Below are 24,027 nucleotides of genomic sequence, written 5' to 3'. Positions count from 1 at the left end.
TCCTAATTCCTCTTGCCTAAATATCCAGTAGGTTATGAAGTAACAGTGGACATAGTGGACATCCTTATTCCGTTGCATACCTGGTGAATGGAAGTAATTTCAGCTTTCTCCTTCTCTGTATTATATTACCTGTGGATTCTAGCCTGTATTACTTTTACATGTTTTTCCTTAATAGATAATTGGTTCAGAGTTCTTATCAAGAGGGGCTATGGAATGTTAGCTAATTATTTTTCAGCTTCTACTAGGATAATTATGTAGGTCACCATTCTGTTGATATGATTAATTATAATTAAAGATAGCTGACCATTCACCGTTCTTGCTTCCCTAAGAAAATTACATTTGATCATGCTGATGTGATGTTAGATTCAATTTTGTAATATATCTTTCAGAATTTTTGCTTGTGTTTTCACTGTATGTGTCCATTTTTATTTTTGTTTTTGATATCAAAGAAATGTTGACCTCAAAGTCTATTCATATGTTTGAACTAGTCTGATAAATGTGGTAATTCGTTACGTTTCTTGTACAATCCAGCTGTGAAGCCATCAGTTTCTGGATTGTGCTTTTCATGGCAAACTTAATTGCTGCTTCAACCTCATTAGTTGTAATTGGTTTGTTTAGAATTTCTGTATCTTCTTGATTTAGTTCTGTATGCTGCAAGTATCCAGAAATTTACCCATTTCTTCAAGATTTTTCCATTTACTCTTACAGATGTTCATATTAGATTTTTATCCTGTGTTTCCGTGGTATCAATTCCAGTGTCTTTTTTTTTTTTAATCTCTAATTGTACTTGAATGTTTTCTTATTTTTCTTTGTTAGTATGGCAAAAGGTTTGTCTTTCAAACAGGACAGCTTTTCATTTGGTTTTGCTATATGTTAGCTACATTTCGCTTATTTCTGCTCTGGGCCATTAAGTTTCTTGCTTTGCACTGATTTGAGTTATCCTGACTTTGGTATATCTTGGGTTCCATTGTTAGATTGCTTATTTCAGTAAAGACTTTTTTATTAGATGGTTTTACTGGTGTGTACTTTTGTTGGGGCATAGCTGAATAAGCCATTGCCTGTGACATTGGCATCGCATATTGCCACTGGTTGCTCTGCTTCTGATTCAGCTCCCTGCTAAGTTACTTGGTAAAGGAGAAGAGTATGGCCCAAGTGTTTGGGTCTCTGCACCCATGTGGGAGACTCGGATAAAGTTCTGCCTTCTGTGACCCAACATTCCCATTGCAAACAAGTGAGTGGGAGATCTCTCTTTGCTGACTCTCTCTTTTTCTCTAATTCTGCCTTTAAAAATAAATAAAACTTTTTGAAAAAATTTTGCACTTACTTGTTGTAAACTTCCAGTTTAATGCTCCCTTCTATGTGTCACAGATTTTGATATGTTGTGCTTTCATTTCAGTAATTTCAAGATTGTTTTGCCTTGGTTAATTTTTTTAAAGATTTACTTTTATTGCCAAGTCAGATATACAGAGAGGAGGAGAGACAGGAAGATTTTCCGTCTGATGTTTCACTCCTTAAATGAACGCAACGGCCGGTGCTGTGTTGATCTGGAGCCCGGAACTTCCTCCAGGTCTCCCACACGGGTGCAGGGTCCCAAGGCTTTGGGCCGTCTTTGACTGCTTTCCCAGGCCATAAGCATGGAGCTGGATGGGAAGTGGAGCTGCCGGGATTAGAACTGGCGCTAATATGGGATCCCAGTGCGTTCAAGGTGAGGACTTTAGCCACTAGGCCACCGCACTGGGTCCTGTGTTAATTTTGTCAATGATCTATGGATCATGAATTATTGTATTATTTGCTTCTACGTATTTACAAGCTTTCCACTGTTTTTTTTCTTGTTGATTTCTAATTGTGTCTTGTGGTATAAGAAGATACATTGTTACGATTTTTATTTTTGTTTTTTTTTTACTAAAGCTTAGTTTGAGCTAGCTTGGGATCTGTCTTGGAAAATGTTCCTTATAGTGAGTGTGCTGTGTATTCTGCAGCTGTTAGGTGAAATATTCTTGCAAAGACTATGTTTTGTGCGTCTATTGATTTTCTGTCTGGATAATCTGCCCAATGATGGCATTTTGATGTTAAAAATCTCCAATTTCATTGGATCAGAGTCGTTCTCTCCCTCAGGATCTTACTTTGCTTTAATAAATTTTGGTGGTCTTCTTATGGGTGCAAATACAATGACTGCATCTTTCTGAAATAGTGTATTTTATAGTATATTGTGACTGATCCTTCCTTTGACTTTCGGAAATAATCACTTATCTGTTATAAGTATAGCTATTCCTGCTCATTGAAAAAAAAGGTTTATTCATTTTTACTTGAAAGACAGACTTTGCAGGAAGAGGGAAAGACATAGAGGTCTCTCATTAGCTCCCGCAATGGCTGTAACAGCTGGAGCTAAGCTAATTTTAAGCCATAAGGCTTCTTGGTGTCTCCCATGTGTAGGCAGGTGCCCTATGACTTGGGCCATTATCTTTTTCCTTTCCTAGGCCATAAGCAGGAAGCTGGATAGGACATAAACTGGCACCCATATGTGATGGCAACACTTCAGATGGAAGATTAGTGTGGCACAACACGGCACAGGCCTCCCTGCTCATGTTTTGTTGGAGTGTTTTTCCCAGATGCACACTTTGACCTGTGCTTTCATTTACCTGTGAAGGGAGTTTCTCGTAAGCGGCTTGTAACTGCGTCTTTATTGTTTGCCCACTCTGCCACTCTGTAGACCACTGTTTTTATCCCATTTACGTTTAAATCAAAATTGATAACTAAGAAACAACTGTTGAAGTGTTGTTAATTGCACACTGAATTTTTTAATATTTGTTAGTTGCCTTTTGTAGTTCATTAGGTTTCTATCGTGATGAGGCCTGGTTCTCTATCTTTTGTGTATCTTCTGTGTTTGCAAGTGTTGCACTTTTTTGTGATATCATAATTGTTGATCTTTCTGCTTTGCATCTGTAGGATTACCTTAAATGTTTCTTAATGCGGTAGTGATGAATTTCCTCAAATACTCTTTGTCTAGAGAAAATTTTATTTCTCCATCACTTACGAAGAATAACGTACTGGATATAGTATTCCTCTTTGACCTTTTTTTTTCCTTTTAAGAGCTAGAATACATTGCCCCCTGTTCTTCTCTGTGGAAGATTTCTTAGAAGTCTGATTGTTCCAAGAAACTTATCTTTATGTAACTTCCTGCTTTTAACTTTGAGAAGATTTCTTGGTCTTGTCTATAACTTATGACAGTTGAGCTTATTAGGCCTTGGAGAAGTCTTTTTCTTTGTTTTTGTTTGTTTTTCCCAATCTGGATATAACTCAAAGAAGCTTCCTGGATTTGGATGTTTTTCCAGACTTGGGAACTTTTTAATTATTTCACTAAATAAGGTTTTGAGTACCATTTTCCTGTATCTTCTCCAGATGTCACCTCAGTGTAGATACTTGTTCACTTAATGGTTTCCCTAAACAGAGCTTCTGCATTCTTTTAAATTCTATTTCCCTTAGTTTCCTCTAATGAGATTATTCAGAAGACTTATGTACAAAGATCCTAAATCTGCTCTTTGCTTTGTTTAGTTTACTGTTGCAGCTCTTACTCAGGTCTTTATGCCATCGATTGAAATCTTCACCTGAAACTGTGATTCTTAATTTATTTTTGTTAAATTTCTCATTCATGCCGTGCATTGTACAAGTCTGCTCCTGCATAAGGAGGTGGTAGTATGACTGTAGTGTGTGAGCTTCTAAAAGTGTACATGCTCAGACCCCTAGGAAATCAATTCCCATTACACTTGAGGGATGCTTTGGGATGCAGTAAGGATCCTTTCCAGCTGTTGCTAGATGTGCAAGATAGACATTAGAGCTGATGACACTGATATCTATGACCCTGGAACTATAAGATAAAGGTATGATTTTTCCAAATTCCATTTTCATGACTGTGTGTGTTTCTAGGGCTGTGACACCAAGAGCAACAGTTTCCAGCATTACAGAATTTACAGGGTACTTTACTGAGATACCATAGGGCAAGCACAGATTGTATTGGGGTTGTTCAGTGGCAGGCCTGGGTCTCCTGCAGTGGGTTTCAGATAGATCCTCTGTCATGTCACAGAGGGTGATCACAAGAGACCCTATTGAGTATAGTGCCAGAAATCCTATTACAGAGCTGCTGGATCTAGCAAGGATCTAGCCCAGGTGCCACAGGTGGCAGTGTTATTTAAGAAGACAATATTGAAATCATTAGATTAGAGTACACAGTGCTTTTAATTAATTATAGTCTTTGGCAATTCATAAATATCTAGCAAATTGAATCTGAGCTACCCATATTTTCACTGTGGATCTATTGCTTTCTGAGGCTACAAGCAGGGAGCTGGATGGGAAGTGGAGCAGCCAGGACATGAACTGGTGCTGATCTGGGATCCTATAGCATGCAAGACAAGGATGTAACGACTGTGCCACCACGTATTGGGCCCATCCTGTATTTTCTATTTCTGATGAGGCATCTTTAACAACATCAAGACATTTTGTATTTAACTACTTCAACAAATAAACACACAAATTATGCAATTGTCATGTAGCTTTAGGCTATAATTTTAGAATCAGACAGGATAAGTACTATTCAGTCTCCTGTTCAAAATGATTGAGCTAATCTTATCTGTTTTACTAAGTAGATATTCCAAGTGTCTCCTGTAAACACATGCGTGCACACACACATACACACACACAAACACACACACACATCACATATATATACAGAGAGAGAGAGAGAGACAGAGAGAGGGAGAGGACTTTAAATATTTATTTGGTCTTACTATACAGGGTCATGGTGCCTCTCTATAAGATTTCTCTCCCATAGTTTAATAGATTTTCATAATATAAGTTGATTATATTTATTTTCTGGCTATTTTACATTCTGTTCCTGTTTTGTATGTATTAACTATTCATCTTGGTACTATTTTACCCAGATATTGTGCTTTCCTGTTGGTTTGAATGCCCATAAAACCATATTTCCTAGAAATTATTTTAGGCTTGTGACCGAAAGATCTGCTTTGTGACTTTCTAAATTAAATAAAATACTTGAACTGGCAATCCAAAGTATGAGAACCCCATTAGAGCTGCATTTCAATACAACTGGAGCTCATTTACATATTAAGAGATAATTTTGTGGCATTGTGGCACAGCCTGTTAAACCCCAATTTAAGATGCCTAATCCCAAATCTGAGTGCCTGCTTCTGATCTGACTTCCTGATAGCTTGCCTCCTGGGAGGCAGCAGGTGACAGCTCAGATACCTGAATTGCTGATAGCACGTGAGAAACAGGGATAGAATCTGCAGGAATTTGTAGAATGAGCAGGCAGATGAAAGATATGCATTCTCTATTTTTTTTTTCTTTCTCTTACTCTGCCTTTCAAGAAAGTAAGTACACATTTTTAAAGAGGTAAACTATTCCTCATCTACCGTTGAATGTATTCTTCATTACTTATTTGGGGGGCATACTTAAGATTTGAAAATTCTAACAGATTTCACTATGAAAGGGTTCCAATCATAAAAAAAGCTTAACTTTCAGGAAATAGCTCCGTTCCTTACTTTAGTTTTCCAGTACATCAGTTCAAATAAAATTATCTAACGTTTGAATAACTCTGCTGTGATTTGGTATGGGTAATTTTAAAACAATGTTTTCATGTAGCTTTTTAGGAAGACTTGTTTTCTTTTAAAATACTTGCCTTGAATGTCTGTAGTGGATACTCATTTGCGATGAGGAAGTTACTGAGTTAAAGTTGTGGAAAGCAAGATTCTTGGACAAGCAGTCACAGTCTCACTATTTTTAAATATGTATCTGTGTTTGTTATTCTTCATATAAAATTGTTTCCCTTTGAGTTATTCTCCTCTATGCCTATCGGATAAAGTAGAATATTCTAATTCCAACGAACACACGTTGGGATATTTCATTTATAGTTGTCTACAAATCCCCTACACATTCATAATCCTCATGCCTGAATATTTTTCAGGTATAACCTTGTTCTGATGGTGTTAATTACTTAGTAATAATTTCAACTTCATCATACAGAAAAAAATGATTATTACAAGAATTATTTAATTTTACTCTAAACAATGATAAGTGAAACAAAACTCTTGAAGAAATGAGATTTCTGACTTGAATAAAAAACATTCTTGAAAGAATTCATTTAGCCATATAAAATTATCTTAAAGCATGCTGTATTGCAGTTTCTATCTTTCACATATTGGTTTCCATGGAGTTGAGATTACTAAAAATGTTGTCGCATGGTTAGTCAAGTGTAACTATGAATACTGGAAGATATATAAGAAATGGAGTGATACTATTAACTAATACAAACACATAATTTCTGATAAAATAAAAAATATTCAGTGTACTTTAGGACCATATAAAATTCTTACTTTTGATAAAAAGAGAAAATATTTTTAAGTTCCAAGAATGCGATTTTTTAGTTAAAAGTCCAGAAGGCCAAGAATCAGTAAAATTGGGGATGACATTGATATTGCTATGCGCATATATGTGGTATAATTTGCTTTCGTAAGTAGTTCTCAAGACTTGAAATGTACTTTATTTGCTGGTTTATGCTTTTTAAGATTGGCCTACTTTTATTGGTAGGCAGACTTACAGAGAGGAGAGAGATTTTCCTTCGAACTTATTCCCCAATGCTTACAACAGCCAGAGCTGAACTGATCTGAATGGATCAGGAACATAATCTGGGTCTCCCACATAGGTGTAGGGTCCCAAGCCTTTGAGCCATCCTCCGCTGCTCTCCCAGGCCAAAAGCAAGGAGCTGAATGGGAAATGGAACATCTGGGACATGAACTGGTGCCTATATGCCTTTCTGGTACTTGCAGGGGGAGGATTAGCCCATTGAGCCATTGCACTGGTTTATTTTAAGTCATTACAGGCTTAATTGTGTTGTGAGAGTAAATTCTAAATAAAATTCTATTGAATTAATTAATGTATATGCTGTTATTGAAAGCAAAATATTTTTAATAAAATAAATTCTGAGCTAAACTACATATAACAAGGAGACAGGTTCATAATATTCATTTAAAATTGGATAATTTTCTCTTCAAGAACTAAAAATTTTTCAATCACTTCATTATATTCCTCAGTTTAATTTAATGGAAAAATTACTTTTCTCTTGGCCATCTTTCAAATTTGCTTATTTTTCTTGATTATCTAGTAGATAAACATTCTATAAAAATTGCTATGCTTTTTCAGTGCAAAGTCATACATGGAGCATAAACCATTCACCTAAACTAGTGCAGTTCTCCCAGCATCAAAATCTGTGATGGACAGCCATTCCTCCTTCACAGATTGCCAGTGACCTCACAGGAAATCAAAGAATTTCCAGCAACCAAGTGGAAGAATTAGGTTTTGAACTTCTAAACACTATTGTGATCACCTATCATCATTAGAATCAGAAATCTTCCAAGTGTCACTAATTTAAATAGGGGTTGTGTTGCCTTATACAATCCAATGGACCATTCTGAAGAAGTGAATCATTTCTCTTGCTTACCACTGTGCCAGTGGTCTGATTCAGCATTTTATAAGCAATTGTGGTTTTCCTATGACCTACCCAAACATGAGCTAAAATAGGGAAGAAAAATAGATGTCATTGACAGTAATAAGGAAAATGTTCTAAGGCATTTCTTCCTTCTACTTCTTGTGGACTTTTCCAAAAAAAAAAAAAAAACCTGAAGTGAAAGACAGTTATTGTTCAGTGTTACAGGAGGATTGCAAATTTAACTGATGGTTGATTCTACTTTGGAATCTGAAAGATGATTTCACCAAGACTCTACCTTTTTAGGAGGAGCAGGAGACAAACAAGAAAAAGGGTGATGACATTTTCAAGTGTAACTAAAACTGACAGAAAAGGTGACTCTAAATGGTGTATTGTTGTTGCTTTGTTTGTTTTTCTAATATCCAGAAATCTTTGCTGCCTTGGATAATGGAAGGAAATAAATAAGTAGTTTGTTTTTAAACCTGGGACAGTTGTATTTTATATGGGCTGTGTGTATTGATTTATCTCAGCATGCATTTATTAAGCTCCTATTTATGACAACATGGTTAACAGACACTTGAGATGCAATGAGCACACATACACAAGCATGAACTCATGCAGTTTATAATCTAGAAGGAGGACACAGCAGCAACAGAAGATGGCTATGAACCGGAAAACAATTATATGGAGGATGACTTCTAACTGTGGCTAAGATGTCATAGTTTGCAGTAGAAAAAAAGCTGCACTGAAAATGCAACAAAATGACAACCCTGGTGTTTTCTAAATCTTTATTGCCTTTGAGGAACTACCAATGAAATCAAACCTTGCGGGACATGGTCCGTTAGACACAAATAATAGCAAAGTTAAGTAGACTAAGATTCTTCAGTGAGAATTTGTGTGGATATCGCTATACCCAGGGGACAAAATTCATAAATACAGCATGAGTTCATCACAGGGAACCTCTACTGATAGATCAAGCAGCAGCCTAGCTTTGGACAGCACCTCGGCCCGAAGGAGACCAAACAACTAAAAGATTCAAGGACAAGATGCTCAGGAAGAAGTTTGGTTCAACCCCCCCAAAAGAAAAATCAGTATCAATAATTTTTATTTTTTTACTCAAATTGTTTTCTCAATTTTAGAACTACACAGGGTACATAATAAAAAAAAAATCAAGAAACAACTGTGAAAATAAGGGGGGGCGGGAAGCCAAGATAAGGGTTTGTTAGAACTCTGCTGTGAACATTGCAGGTTGAGCTGAGAAACTATACACCCGAAATTGTAGAGGAAAAAGTTTCAACAATACTGAAGCCCAGACCTAATTGGATTGTGATCACGCATCTGTATTCCATATGCTTAGCAATACAAAGATTAAGCCTTTTTGGAGCGCTTTCAAATCCTCTACAATATTTCACATATAATGTCAGATCACCATTTGAAACACATGATTTTTAATTGGTTAAGTTCCAGCCACGTGAAAGGAAAGGCAGACAATTTTAAAAGACCTATGGATGACTTTGATTTTGCTATTAGCAGGAAGGAATTAAAAATAGCTATGATTAATATGGTCAGGAAAACAGAAGGAATGTTGGAAACATACTCCCCTGAGATACTGAAATTTGTGAAGTAAAGTGAAATTTTAGAAGGGAAAAATGCAGCATTGATGGATGCTACCAAAGGAGACATCAGTTGAACTGGCTGCTCTTAAAAAATGCCCAGTGAGTCACCTGCATAGGGAAAGGGTCAAGTTTGTCTTTTTCTGACTCCACTTCAGCACATAAGTTATCACAAGATTGAACAATGTGACTCCTTAGATCAGCTCTGTACCATGAAGAAATGCTTAAAAAAATATTTGGTTCTGTGTCCCTGAAAGAAAAAGAGAACAATATAGAAGGTCAGAGAAAATGAGTCCAATAGAGGGCTCTGCAACTAGAGAGGGAATTATTTAGAAAATGATGCCCAAAATGTTCTAGACTCCAGTCTGTTCATTTCACAGACATGAGGTCTGCTACTCTTGATAGTTAATTTGCCTTTGTTATTGGGTGTACTATAATTATTAAATAGCTTGTATTAGCATGGATATGTGACTCAGGTTAATTCATTTGTGACACTTGCATATCAGAGTGTCTGAGTGCTAGTTACACTGCTTCTGGTTGTGGGAGGCAGCAGTAATTATTCAAAACCAGGGGGTCCTTGCTACCCACATAGGAGACCTAAATTGATTTCCTAGTTTCAGCCTAGCCCAGCCCTGAATTTTGTGGGTGTTTGTGGAGAAAGTAGGTGACCAGAATATTTTCTCATTTTCTGCCTTTCAGTTAAAATAAAAATAAGTAGATAGATTGAAATTAATTTTAAAAGAGCTTGCCAATACTTAAAAAAATTATCTACTTGTGTATCTTTCCAAAGGTGGAATGGAATTCTCTGCTGACCTAAAATATGTAGCCAGCTTGGGCCAAACGATAAGCACCTTCTTTTTGTTTTATGCTTCTGAAATTATGTTAGTGAGAGTTGCTGACAATCTATGTTCTGTTTAATCTTCTTCCCAAATTGATCTGGCCAAGATGTTCACTTTCTATCCTTTGTATTACTACAGACCAAGTAGATACCTTGCTTTTTCCTAAAACAAGTCAGATCAGTTCCCACTTTAAGACCTTTGGCCTCTACACTCCAAGGCTGATTTGCAGTTCTGTCAGATATCTATGTGAGTTGATCTTTGACTTTCTGTATGTATCTTTCAAAAGTACCTTCTCAGTGAAGTCACATCTTGGCGTCTTATCTGTGACGTGAGCTCCCCACACACAGTCCTTTTTACTTCATCCTCATTCATTAGTCAACAGATCATTTATCAATGCCTCAATTAATGTACTATTTATTTTGTTACTTTAATTCTTCTCCACTTGACAACTTTCGTGAGCGCAGACATGTTGGTTAAAATAGATTCTCTTCTTTAATACTAACACAGGTTCACAGTAAAATTGATAGAAAAGTAGGGAGATTTCCCAACAATCTCTCACCCCGACAAGTGCACAGCTTTTCCATTACCCACATCTCCTACTACATTGGTATAATTAATAAAATCAAACTGACACATAATAATTTAACTCTACAATTTGCATTTGGGTTCAATCTTGGTATTGAATAATCTTTGGATTTGAACAAATATATAGCAAATTATGTATATCCATGATTATTGTATTGTGCCAAGGAATTTCACTGAAATTTCATCTGAAAAATACTCTTTGCTTTAAAGATTATTTCTGATAGCCAACATATGGCCAACTGTGATCTTTTTACTGTATCCATAGTTTGAAATTTCCCAGAATTCAATAGACATGGAAACACACAAGCTGTACCCTCTTCTGCTTGATTTCTCTTGTTTGGTTATGTGAAATTTAAAAGCATGTAGTTGTTCATGAAGTTTTAGTACTGAATAATAGTCTGTTGTCTTTATGTACCATTATCATTTTTCCATTTTCTAACTAAAGGGTATCAAAATTTTGGAAACTGTATAAAGTTTCTATAAACATTCACCTGCTTTTATAAACGTACTTTAAAATTTTTAATTGATACTTGAGCAATTTTATCTAAAGGGCTATCTTTTGGCTCCTATGTTTGTATACTTTGTAATAGACATATTTTTTTAATTCCTTTAGGCAAATGCTAGTGGTGTGCTTGGTAAGAATAGGCTTAGTTTTGTAAAATATTCACAAAGTACTGTGCCTTTTTTTTTTTTTTTTGCATTCTCAAAAGTGAGTGTGTTCCTATCAGCAGTGCAACCTTGCTTGTTGCTGTACATCATCAAGCGCTTGCTGTTGTCCATGTTGTTGCTTTGGGCCATTCTGACTTTACTGTTTATAGCATTATTTGCCCACACTATGTCCTTTGGCAGAGACGTCTGTTGACGTTTTTGTTGCATTTCTAATCAAGTCAGTTTTCTATTGTTCAGTTTTGAGATTGTGTTTTGGATTATCGCCCTTGATCAGATGATACTTTTCCAAGTATTTTCTCCCAGACTGTGACTTATCTTAATCTCTTGACATTGTCTATCCCAGAGAAATATGTTATTATCATAAACCCCAGCTTATTGATTCCTTTCTGTCACTGACAGTGCCATTGGCATTACATCTAAGATGTCATCACTAAATGCCAAACACCTAGGTTTACTTCTAATCTTGTCGGCTTAGTGTTTTATGTTTTTGTGTCTTGCATTTAGACCTTAAACCCATTTTGAGTTAAATTTGGGGATGAATGTGTAACATTTACTTCTAGATTAATTGTTTCACATGTATTCATCCAGCTCTTCTGAAGGGGCAGGCATTTTGTCTTTAAACAAATATTCTCATTTCCTAGAAGTGGGGCCACCAGGATTAGAACTGGCACCCATATGGGATCCTGGAGTGTTCCAGGCGAAGACTTTAGCTATTAGGTCACTGCACCGGGCCCCAGATTTGGGTATTGATAGGAACATGAAACATAGGGAAATAACTTTTTTTTCCCTTGAAATGTTGATCGTGATTGTGTGGGACTGCCTAGCCATTGTGCGTCTAGAACTTGATGTTACTCACTACAACCCCATTTCTGCATATTAATTGATTACAATGCCTAGTAAGTGGCAAATGTTCATTAGAAATGCCAGCTAAATATAGATATAACAAATAATTTACTTTTACTTTTATCTGAGGCACAATTTGTTAAATTTTGCACACCAATATTTATACACTTGAAATTGAATCTGTTAATGAAATGCTACGTGAGTTTTAGAAATTGTCCAATTGGTTTTGCTTACTTAGAAATTGATCAATAATATCCAATGCCAATAATATTTTGGAAGGTAATTTAAAATATCTCAAACCCAAATTTGTGAGAGCTTTTATATTACATTGACATGTCAATGACACTTGATTTAAAATTCATACTTGGCTATCTCCACAGTTACTTAGTACATGTAACAGGATTTTTAAAGAAGTATATACAAATTTGTAAAGCAAAAGCAAATTGAAACAAATAGTGAAATAACTGGTGCTAGCATTGCAAATCAAGAATTACTTATATTTGTTATGTGTTTTTCAAATATAACTGAAAATCAAATTTTGTTTCTACTGTTCAGTCAAAACCACAGTAATATTTTTAATTATAGTATTTTCAGTTTTCTTCATTTCATTTCCTCTGAAGCTAATGCAGTTTGCCATGTCAGTCTTCAAGCTAGGGTGACAGTCTCATTTTCTGGAATTTCTGAAAACTCATGAACCATACTTCTGTGTAATGTTAAAAAGTATTATTTTTCTTTTGGCTTTCCATGTGAAAATGTTGAAAGTTAGCAGTAATAAGCCCATTTCTATGGAAATGATGTGGATATTATTTAGTCAATCTTCCTAGATGCTGAACAATTCATGAACTTGTTGAAATGCAATAAGCAGTTCATGAATACTTGAATTGAGAGATTCCATTTAAAAAAAAAAAAACAAAGTCAGGAACTGGTAGATGTCACCAATGATAAATACTATCCCATCAAATTCAAACTGTCATGAAACATCTTAGTTTTTAAGCTCACTCTGAGTGTACTCACAGTGCTGAAAAAAACAAGTGTGACTTCAAGATAATGAATCTCATTTCCTTGGGTGTTTTATAAAACCACCTCACTGAACACAATTCAAGAAGAGGAGGTCTCAGAATGCGTTAAGTCATGGAAGCCCAATGATAAACATGCAGTCTCCCAGGGCAGTTTTTAAGAGGGTCAACACTCATTGCGGTACTTGTTGATAATTTTCTTGGTTGTTTTATCCTCATACTGTGTGACTCGGCATAGGCACTTTGAAAGTGAAGGAATGCCTCTCAGAGGTCCACAGAGAGCAGGATGTGGTACGCCACGTTCATAACGGAAGAGTAGTGGAAGGAATAATAAAATCTCATCCCTTGTATTATCAGTGTACATTCTTCTCCAGCCATGGATACATTTTTAATTGCTCTCCTTAAAAGCTTGATCCAAAAACCTTTGAAGTAAACAGCTCCTTGCCATTATCCTCTTACAAGTGAACAGCCTTTCAGTGCTGCTCTGATTTTCAGAGAGAAAAAAGAATGCCTTGGTTCTGCAGTACAGTTTCTGCTAACGTCTTCCTAAGGGTGACCTTACTAGCCTATTAAACATTTGTAATCACATGAGGTTTAAAATATGGAACAGCAGGCATGTTAGCACACTGTGTAATCTCGGCACTCAGAAGGTATCCAGCACTCACAGGAGCTTATTTCCAGAGCTGTAGTCGCTGCAGCTCTCCAGGGAGCTCAAGCTGCCAGTCCACCCTCCTATCTCCCTTAGAGGGTGGCAGCAACAAACCCATGTGGGTGGGAGCTGAAGAAGTGGAAGACTCAAGTAGAGGAGGAGGGAAGGTGGCAACGCGCAGTGCTGATGGAATAAATGACACAGCTTGAATTCAGAGGTGCTTCTGTGCCTGTTTTTAGGCTGATGGTGCGGGTGCTCCCGGTCCCCTCCCTGCTTTATAAATTAGCAAACATAATCCTTGCTAAGCACCTGGCTGCCTTGCTCCTAGACCGCATCAGTGTCTGTCTCCTTTCATATGTTATTTTAATACAAAATAAGAATGCAGATTCACTGAGAGCTTACTGATATTTTTCCAAGGACAAGAACACTTAAAAATACATCTTTGTATCACAGTTTTAAGCACTGAAGTAATAAAGGGCTGATCAGGTTGAGCAAACAGCTTAGGGGAAAACCAGTATGCTTTCCAAAAGTAACAGTTTTAAGAATCCTGTTGCTAGCACAGAATCATCATGAAAATGAAATAATAGATTATGCAAACCAGTTGTTACATTTCCAGTTTTTCTCTCTTCATTCAAAATGGCAAGGGAAAATAAGGGAAGTAGCATGATTTCTTTGGGATAGGAATAGTCCAATCATATGTTTTATTGGTTTGCCAAATACTGAAAATTGTGTTGCAGCAGTATAGAAATATGCCCTTTTCTGCGCCAACACAAATGTTAAGTTTTTTTTTGCTGCTCATGTAAATTCATAGAAACCTATAGTTCACCTTGCTACAACTAACCTTGAAAACAAAGTTCCCAAGATAGGCAGTCCTTCAATCCAGCCTTTAATAGTCTAAGTGTTTTGTTTTCTCAAAGATTTAGTATATTTATCTAAAAGATAGAGTGACAGGGTTGGGGAAAGGCAAGGAGAAGCAGTAGGAAGGTGACAAAAGAAAGATTTATCCATCTGCCAGTTAACTCCTCAAATAGAACAGCCAGCAGTGGACCACGCTGAAGCCGGGAACCATCTGGCTCTTCCAGAAGCATGACATTGAGCAAGTACCTCCTGCTGCTTTCTCAAGCATGTTAACAGGTAACTGAATCAGAAGTGGTGCAGCTTGGGTTCCAAGCCATACCCGAATAAGGGATCTGAAATGGCATTGCAAGCAGTGATTTAACTTGCTGATTGACAATCCTGGCTCCATCAGTAATATTTAAGACACAGTCAGATGGTCATTGCTCAGGTGAAGGCCTGTGCTCCTTGCACACAGCAATGTGTACAGCAGGGACATGCATTTTGACTGTAGCTATAATTTCATGGGTTGCTTTGCCCTATAGGGGCTATATATAGACAAAGCAAAACCAAAGATGCAAATGTTTTTATTGCTGATATTTCTTTGGGCTCATGCAGACATTCCAAAATGTGGAAACCAAAGCCTCCAAACCCATGCCTGCACCAGCTCTGTATCCATGACTATGAACCCATGCCTTTACCAGCTCTGTCCATGACCATGAACCCATGCTTGCACCAGCTCTGTGTCCATGACCATGAACCCATGCCTTTACCAGCCCTGTGCCCGTGACCATGAACCCATGCCTTTACCAGCTCTGTGTCCATGACCATGAACCCATGCCTGCACCAGCTCTGTATCCATGACTATGAACCCATGCTTGCACCAGCTCTGTGTCCATGACCATGAACCCATGCCTTTACCAGCCCTGTGCCCGTGACCATGAACCCATGCCTTTACCAGCTCTGTGTCCATGACCATGAACCCATGCCTTTACCAGCTCTGTGTCCATGACCATGAACCCATGCCTACACCAGCCCTGTGTCCGTGACCATGAACCTATGCCTACACCAGCCCTGTGTCCGTGACCATGAACCCATGCCTACACCAGCCCTGTGTCCGTGACCATGAACCCATGCCTTTACCAGCTCTGTGTCCATGACCATGAACCCATGCCTTTACCAGCCCTGTGCCCGTGACTATGAACCCATGCTTGCACCAGCTCTGTGTCCGTGACCATGAACCCATGCCTACACCAGCCCTGTGTCCGTGACCATGAACCCATGCCTTTACCAGCTCTGTGTCCATGACCATGAACCCATGCCTACACCAGCCCTGTCCGTGACCATGAACCCATGCCTACACCAGCCCTGTGCCCGTGACCATGAACCCATGCCTACACCAGCCCTGTCCGTGACCATGAACCCATGCCTACACCAGCCCTGTCCATGACCATGAACCCATGCCTACACCAGCCCTGTGCCCGTGACCATGAACCCATGCCTTTACCAGCTCTGTGTCCATGACCATGAACCCATGCCTTTACCAGCTCTGTGTCCATGACCATGAACTCATGCCTACACCAGCCCTGTGTCCATGACCATGAACCCATGCCTACACCAGCCCTGTGTCCGTGACCATGAAATCAGAACCACTAATTGTTGTGTACATGCTCTTTACCTTCAGCGTAGATGAGAACTCAGAAAAATGGAGCAGCAGCTACAAAGCAAAGATAAAAGCAAATACAAACATTGAAAGGTAGCACAGGTGAATATGCACATGATACTTCTGGGACACTTTGCAATAGAAAAATAGTTATAAAAAGATCATGAAAAATATGCATGAGCTAAACTAATTGTGTGCCCATTTCAGAGTACTTTTGAAAATTCTCAATTCCAGCTTCGGATTTGGACATAATCTTCTTTACTTTTGATAAGCTTTTTCACAGGCTTCACACTTCAAGTGTGTTGTAAGGTTTTCTCTATAATGAATATTCAGATAGATTTATTCTAAAAGTGTTCTCCTTTTGCTGTTGCCACACATATCCAATTACGATAAATTAGATTTTTAAATATTGAATATATGCTGAAGAATCTCATGAAGATGTGATTGTTATGTAACAATGTATAAAATAATGGATTCTAGTATTACAGTTATGTGATGAAATAATAATCTCACATTTGAGGAAAAAAGTGTTTCAGATGCAGGTTACAGATCTTTGGTAGCACTTCAGCTGTATTGAACACCAGTTAATCCATATGTTTTAGCAAAGATGTCCAAACTACAGGTCTGGTTCTTCATATATACCAGACTTCAGTATCTGACCTGTCGATCATTAAAACCGTTTTTGCATCTTTATTCAGGAGCATCTTTCTGTGAAATGATATATACTACTATTTTAAGATATGGATTCAGACTGACTTGATTTTTACTCTACGCTGTATTACCTGCTTTCGGAGGCTGAACAAATCACATAAAATCATACATTAAAACATTTTTGGATAGAAAACAGATTAAAAAAATCATAGCTTTCATTATACTTTAAATAACATAAGTAAGTTTTTTGGAATAGTGCCTGGTATTTTGATTTGTTTTTGTTGTAAATCAAAAGTAAGGCAAGTTGCAGTCTCATTTTGTACACTTGGTATAGAATAGTGCTATACTAGATTGGGAAATTATCATGTATCTCTTAATAACCTATAATCAGATTTCTGGATGGTCAAGATATAATATTATTAAACATTGAGGGGACATATAACCAAATATGTCTTGAACTAGGTAATCTCTAGTATCAACAACAATATTGATCAAAACCTTAAAGTTTAAACAGTTCATGCTCAGAAAGTTATTAAGACAATCTAACATGTAGGGAAAATCAAACCAGTCTGAAAAGCAATCTTATTTTCATGAGATGAAAATAAAAATGTCAGAGGTATTTGAGATGAGGTCTTACCCTCCACAGGCAGAGGAAGTGAAAAGGTGTAGGGAAAAGTACAGCGAGGCCGTACAGGATTCAGTCATCCTTATTGGAAGTTTTTCATCTCTGGAAGTACAGAAATGAAATATACCCATTGTTTTTGTTCTGGAAAAGACGGAGTGTGATTAACCTCTCATCCCACTGAGGACCACAGCAAATTCCTCTCTCCCAAGCATGAGTCACTGCTCTGATGCACCGCTTGCCCGGGGCTGCCAAAGCACTGATTAAGTAGCTCAGCTCTGGAGCTGGAGGGAAACTCTGTGCTAATTCTCCTTCATGCTTAAATTGCAGCTCATTCTGGAGGGTAGCCAGTGATGGCTATTGCTAGGGATTTGGGAAGATGGTCTTCTGCAGACCATCCGCAGCAGCTGATGCCAACAGGCTCTCTGCTGAGCGCATGAAGTACAAGCTGGGGAACTCTTGTGATGATTCATTGTTCACATATAGCAAATGTTTTCAAATATCATTTATTAACTTTACTTTAAAGGTTGACAGTATAAAATGAGTTTTCTGTGAACCTACACACCAAATAAAATAGTCTGTAACAAATAAACAACTAAGATGTCAAACATTTCTATACTTACCATATAACCAAAATATTCCTTTAAATGTTAGCTTTTTTTTTCTCTTGGACTCTGTAATACTTAATACTAATTTTGTCACATGGAAATAATGTGATAATCCAAAAAGGGCTTTTTAAAACTGCTTAAAATAACATTCACAATTAATTTGCCTGGTAGATTATGATAGATGTGGTTAGTTTCACTGAATTTTGTTGTGATGATGCTACCCAGGTCAGTGACGGAGGTTTTCTGCAACAAGGTTATTCATATGTATTTCTATACTTTATACATCCAGCTGTTTATAGAAAAAAAATGCATCAAACACATGTATTTGTGCGTAGTTTTCAAACTGATAGGGATTTAAAAAAATCTGTAAATTACTTAAAGTAAGTCCTTCCTACATATTTAATCAAAAACGTGACCCAATGGTCAAGGTAAATGCATGGGATTAGTTGTGAGGGCAGCGTACATTCACACCCAAAAGGCCTCAGATACATCCAGTTGTTCCTAGACTCCTGTAGGTTTACAAGCAAGAAAAGATTGAGCTGACTTTATTATTACCATGCTAAAAATGTAGTTTAAATGCACTGAACAAGTTGCATTTCTTTTTCAGTTATTAAAATAACAAAATGTTCTTCTGAGAGAAGACTACAATACAAGAAAGAGAATACCATTCGGAAGGTTTCCCTCTCTCTGTACCCATCTTTCATTCCTAGCCTGACACTTGAAACCGTTTACAGGGTCCACCTGAAAAATCGGTGCTGACTGGGTCCCAGAACTCCTGCCTCTGGGCCAGTATAGAAAGTGAAGTTTTGAATCCTCTTAGCCAAGTGACCAGTTGTTCGCCTCCACACTTCCTCCCTGTCACTAGGAGACAGTGAAGCAAAACTGCAGCTGCTGAGGAACAGGGCAGGAAGTCAAGGCAGAGCTTTGCCTTGGCAGTCCATTAGACCTGCGCCAATGAAACAGTTCCAAATGAAGCCCACAACCCCTGATTTGGAACTGGGGGTAAGGGTGCCCTCTGGTGTTGAAATAGTGTTGACACATTCACTGCAGAACTGCAACCAAGCTCAACTTAGGGTACCATCTTGTGATGAAATTGTAATAGTCTCTTCAGCCTCAGAGAAAATGAGTAGACTCCAGAGTTTCTGGACTCCAGGGACAAATAAAGCCTGAATACAAAGATAAAAACATTGAACATTTCCTAATCCTTAACTGCTTGAACAATACAGTCCAACAAGTATCAGGAACTTTTAGGTCACCATGATGTCACTAAATGTATAAACTAAAATGTCAGACACTGGGTTGCAATGGATATGTGCAAATTTTCAACTACCAAATTCAAAATAAAACTTTTAATGAAACAGTGAGATTCGGGAAGAACAAAGCAATCATTATTCTAATACAGAATTATAGCAGACATAGAAGCAATTAGAGAAAAAAAATCATGGTATCTGTTGAATTCTCTCATTATACCTAGTATAATTCCAGGCATCTAGTAGGTAAATACTGCAGGCAAAATTTTAAAATAATTAATTAAATTGGAAGTGTTAGACAGATCCTGTGCTGATTAGTTTACATTCCAGATGAATGTAACCAAGACTGAGCCAGGAAAAAGCCAAGAGCCAGCACCGTGATCTGTATCTCCCAAGTAGATTCAAGGGCCCAATTCCATGGACCTTCTTTTCTCAGGTCATTAGGCAGGTGCTGGGTTGGAAGTAAGACAGCCTTTACCTGATACGCCACATTGCTGATGCTGTGAAACTGCATCATTTATCCTCTTGAAATCCATACCTAAAATTGATTGTTTGGCTTAAATCAAAAGTCGATGTTATATAACTTGTAACCAGGAATAGTGGAAATGTGTAATCGAGAGCAAAATTGATAAGAGAGCATAAAGGAAAATAGATTTTAGTGCTTGACAAAACCTATAGATAGATTTTCTTAATCTGTCGCGTTGGTCGTTTAATACTTTCGATCAAAGCATTTTACTTTGTGTGATCCGGTGTTTTGAAATATATCAAGAACCAGAAAGCAAAAACAAACCAAATGTACAACATGCAATGAAATTTCCAATAAAATTAATGCATCAATCTTTAGTTGATCTTTTCCTCTTATGACATTTTGCACTGCATTTCTTTTCAGTAGTGTACAGTTTTATTGCAGATCACTTTGTAAGTTAATATTTATGCTTTAAATCAACAGTAGTTTGTCTTCATATGTTGTGCAACTGAAAGGGTAAACTTTTTTGGCAGAATGTTGTTTTATTGCAGTGATTTGCTACATTTTTCCCTAAACTTTGTGTCCCTTTATAAGTGGTACAAATGAGAACAATTTTTTTTTTTCTGGCCATGTCTAATCAGATCATATATTGTGGAAATACTATTAATTTGCATTTTTGTGTCTCGAACTCAATGCAAATTGCATAATCATATGGAAAATCTCTCATTTCACTTAAAACACAATAATAAAGTATTTAGATTATGTGTGACTTAAGCTTGGTAAGATATCTACTTTGACAAGCCAAAAAGATATAAAACAAAAAATTTTAACACGGTAACAAATTAGGATACAAACAACTTAATGACCTCAATTTGCAACTTTCAAATTTTTTCATTTCTTTGTTGCTACCTTTGGTTATTTCTAATTTTTCTTGTATAAATTTTCATTCACTTCCTTTATTAGCTGTCAGATTCTACAACAAAAGTCAGGTCTTCCCAAACTTACATTCCTATATGACCCATTAGGTTGTATTTTATGTGGTACAGGAATGAAACTGTTAGAGTTAAGTCCTGCCACATACACATCTTACATAATTATGTAGATATACAAATGTGTAAAAGAATATGTAATATTCATATAAAACTATCAGCTGATTTTAAAAGTCAAAGCATGGGGGCCCGGCGCGGTGGCGCAAGTGGTTAAGTCCTCGCCTTGCACGCCCGGGATCCCATATGGGCGCCGGTTCTAATCCCGGCAGCCCTGCTTCCCTTCCAGCTCCCTGCCTGTGGCCCGGGAAGGCAGTCGAGGACGGCCCAAGGCTTTGGGACCCTGCACCCGCGTGGGAGACCCGGAAGAGGCTCCTGGCTTCGGATTGGCATAGTATCGGCCCGTTGCGCTCACTTGGGGAGTGAATCATCGGATGGAAGATCTTCCTCTTTGTCTCTCCTCTCTGTATATCCGCCTTTCCAATGAAAAATAATAAAAATAAATCTTAAAAAAAAAAAATAAAAGTCAAAGCATGATATAAAATTTGTATACTCACAATTGCACATATAAATATATTCATATTAATATATGAATAGAAAAATATTGGATGTTAAAATACTTCAATTTTCTATCTACTGAGAATATTGGGAGTTTCAGGGAGAATAGTGATGTATTTTATTTCTGCTTTTAAAAATTTTAATGAATATATACTCTATTTGAACATTATCTAAGCTTTTTTTTAGAAAAAAAAATTTGTTTTTTAAACTAAAAAATAATTAAGGTTAAATTTTTGAGGATCACAACTTTTCTTCATATCTAGTCAGATTGTGATGGTTCACAAATGATAATTTACTTTTTATTACTTTGCTAAGGGCAGAAAGTCCAAGTAAGTCCCTTGTTTTTTATTATTATAACCCGAGAAATGTTATTCTGTACTTACTTATGACTCAAAACTAAAATTGTATGTAGTGAATTGAGAATAAAAGCTAGAATGAAACTAAGCTGACAACTATGAAGTATTTAAAGACAATTTGAACGAATTTTTATCTTAGAGTACTAGTATTTGGGTAGCAAGGAAAAAATTATGTGTTTAACTTTTATAGGATTGATAGAGTATTAGGTAGGATAATATTTTTATTTTATCTTTTAAACTTTAATTTGAACCTTAAATCAGTTCACAGAACTCTTTCATATATATATGTGTGTGTGTATATATCTATATATATATATAGATATTGCATTTTGAAAGTAATACATGTTGAAAGGTTTGGGGAAGTACAAGTAATGCTTGATATGTTGATAAAACAGCTATAGAAGAGCATACTGCACAGATGAGACCCAGTTGTGCAGGAGTTTAACCATAATCTTAGCTGACATTTATCTAAAATTGTCTCCTACTTTGTCATTATAGTATAACAGGTACAAGTTTGAGTGGCCCATAAATCAGAGGTTCTCTAATGCTGTCTGAAAAATCAAGCCTGATTTATTTAAATTTATCTGAAATCCCAAGGTTCTGAGAGAATGGGTTAGTAAATGGAGATGTATGGCTCTCTTAAGTGGTGGCAGTCTTTGTACTGGTCTATAAAAACTATACACTTGCTCCAGACTTTGAACTCACCAAGGTTCTCTATTTTAGAATAGAAGGTATAAGAAAACAATCTTCATTTTATTGAAAAGCTTGAACCCATCCTGTTTGATTCACACAAAATGTCTCTTAAACTGACCTTGAGAAGCTTGTGGCAGGAATGGCTAACTCCTTTTGTTTGTGAGATCTCCTATTTAATACATCTACCTATGAGGCTTAGCGATGATTTTATCTCTACCATGCAGCTGGAGAGTTTGGATTTAGGTAACAGTTCAGCTCTGTGAGGTGGAACAGTGCCAGATTTCTGTCTCTCAATTTACCACTCTAATAGTGTTTTCTCATTCAGCAAGCATGGCTCTGACAGCAAGATGACACATATTCACATACATTAAATTACTGCCATTCTTTGTTATATTTACACCACTAAGTGTTTTCATTTCAAAACTAAAAATGTAGGCCCTTAAAAGCATCCAAAATAAACCACCTATCGTAAAGCTGATTTTAAATTAAACCTTGAGCAAATCTTAGGTTAAACATGTACAACACGAAACTTTTGTTTTCTCTAATGCCCTGTGTATTATCTGATGTTTTGACTCTAATTTCATGTGTCTTATTATAGAAGATTTAGAAAAGATCATTTCAGGTGCTTTGCAACTTATTTGGTACTTCAATGAAAACAAAATTTACTATCTTTGAAATCTCAAGAAAGCTTTTTTTCATGCCTCCAATTGTACCTTTCAAACTTTGGTTCATAATTTATTATTTGAAACATAAAATACCTTGGTTAAGATTATCTACTAAAGAAAACATGCCAATGAAGTGAACTTTTAATCCAACATCTAAAATGAAATTGTAAATTTATAATAATCATATTTTATGGATTTACTCTTATTAAAATATCTCCTAATAAATTACTCTTTCAAAAATTTAGGGTTATGCTAGGTACAGGAATCATTTATAAAAACTATACGCATAAACTTTTTTTTTTACTTTGGGAGTGTACTGTCTTGGGCCTCGGATATTGCTAAAATTTGTCCCACAAGATCAAGGTGGTATGAAAAATAGAAACCACTCAAAAGGGAGAGAAGCATACACTGCTTCAGGGTTCTGGTTTGAACTACTGTATGTGTCTATTTGTCTTGTGTTAAAGAATTATGAGAAATTTCAGAATAGAGTTTTTGGTCTGGGACATGACAATGCTGCAGAAAGGTAGACTAGAAAAAGGTGTTTGGATAAAGTTTTTGCCATTGCTTGTAGCAAAGAAGTGTATGTCTCCAGATTGTAGTGATTTATAGAACTGGTCAGAGACCTGTCATGAGTAAGACAACCTGGGCATTTGAGAGCCTGAGAAAAATGGATGAAACAAGTAAACATAAGCAGTACTTGCTCAGCCTTTCCTTTCTAAATTCTTTGGACTGGTAAATTATTAAGACAGTGGCTTCTGAATGTTCTTGCACAGTGAAAAATTGAGGGTAAAACTGACTCACGGAAACTGACTCACAGTCGTAAGCAGTGAAAACCCATGATGTTCTGTTAGCTCAGGGTTCATATACTCTTAGTATTTTCTTCAGTATGTTTGAGCATTCGTGGCCTTCTCATATTGCCTGGAAAATGCCTGATGTACTTGGGGGTCAAATATGTTAGTACAAAGT

This window comes from Ochotona curzoniae, unplaced genomic scaffold (assembly GCF_017591425.1).
Source record: "Ochotona curzoniae isolate NIBS_2020 unplaced genomic scaffold, NIBS_Ocur_1.0 contig_1014, whole genome shotgun sequence".
NCBI lineage: Eukaryota > Metazoa > Chordata > Mammalia > Lagomorpha > Ochotonidae > Ochotona > Ochotona curzoniae.
The sequence above is the reverse complement of the archived record's forward strand: the minus strand, read 5'-3'. Positions refer to the sequence as shown.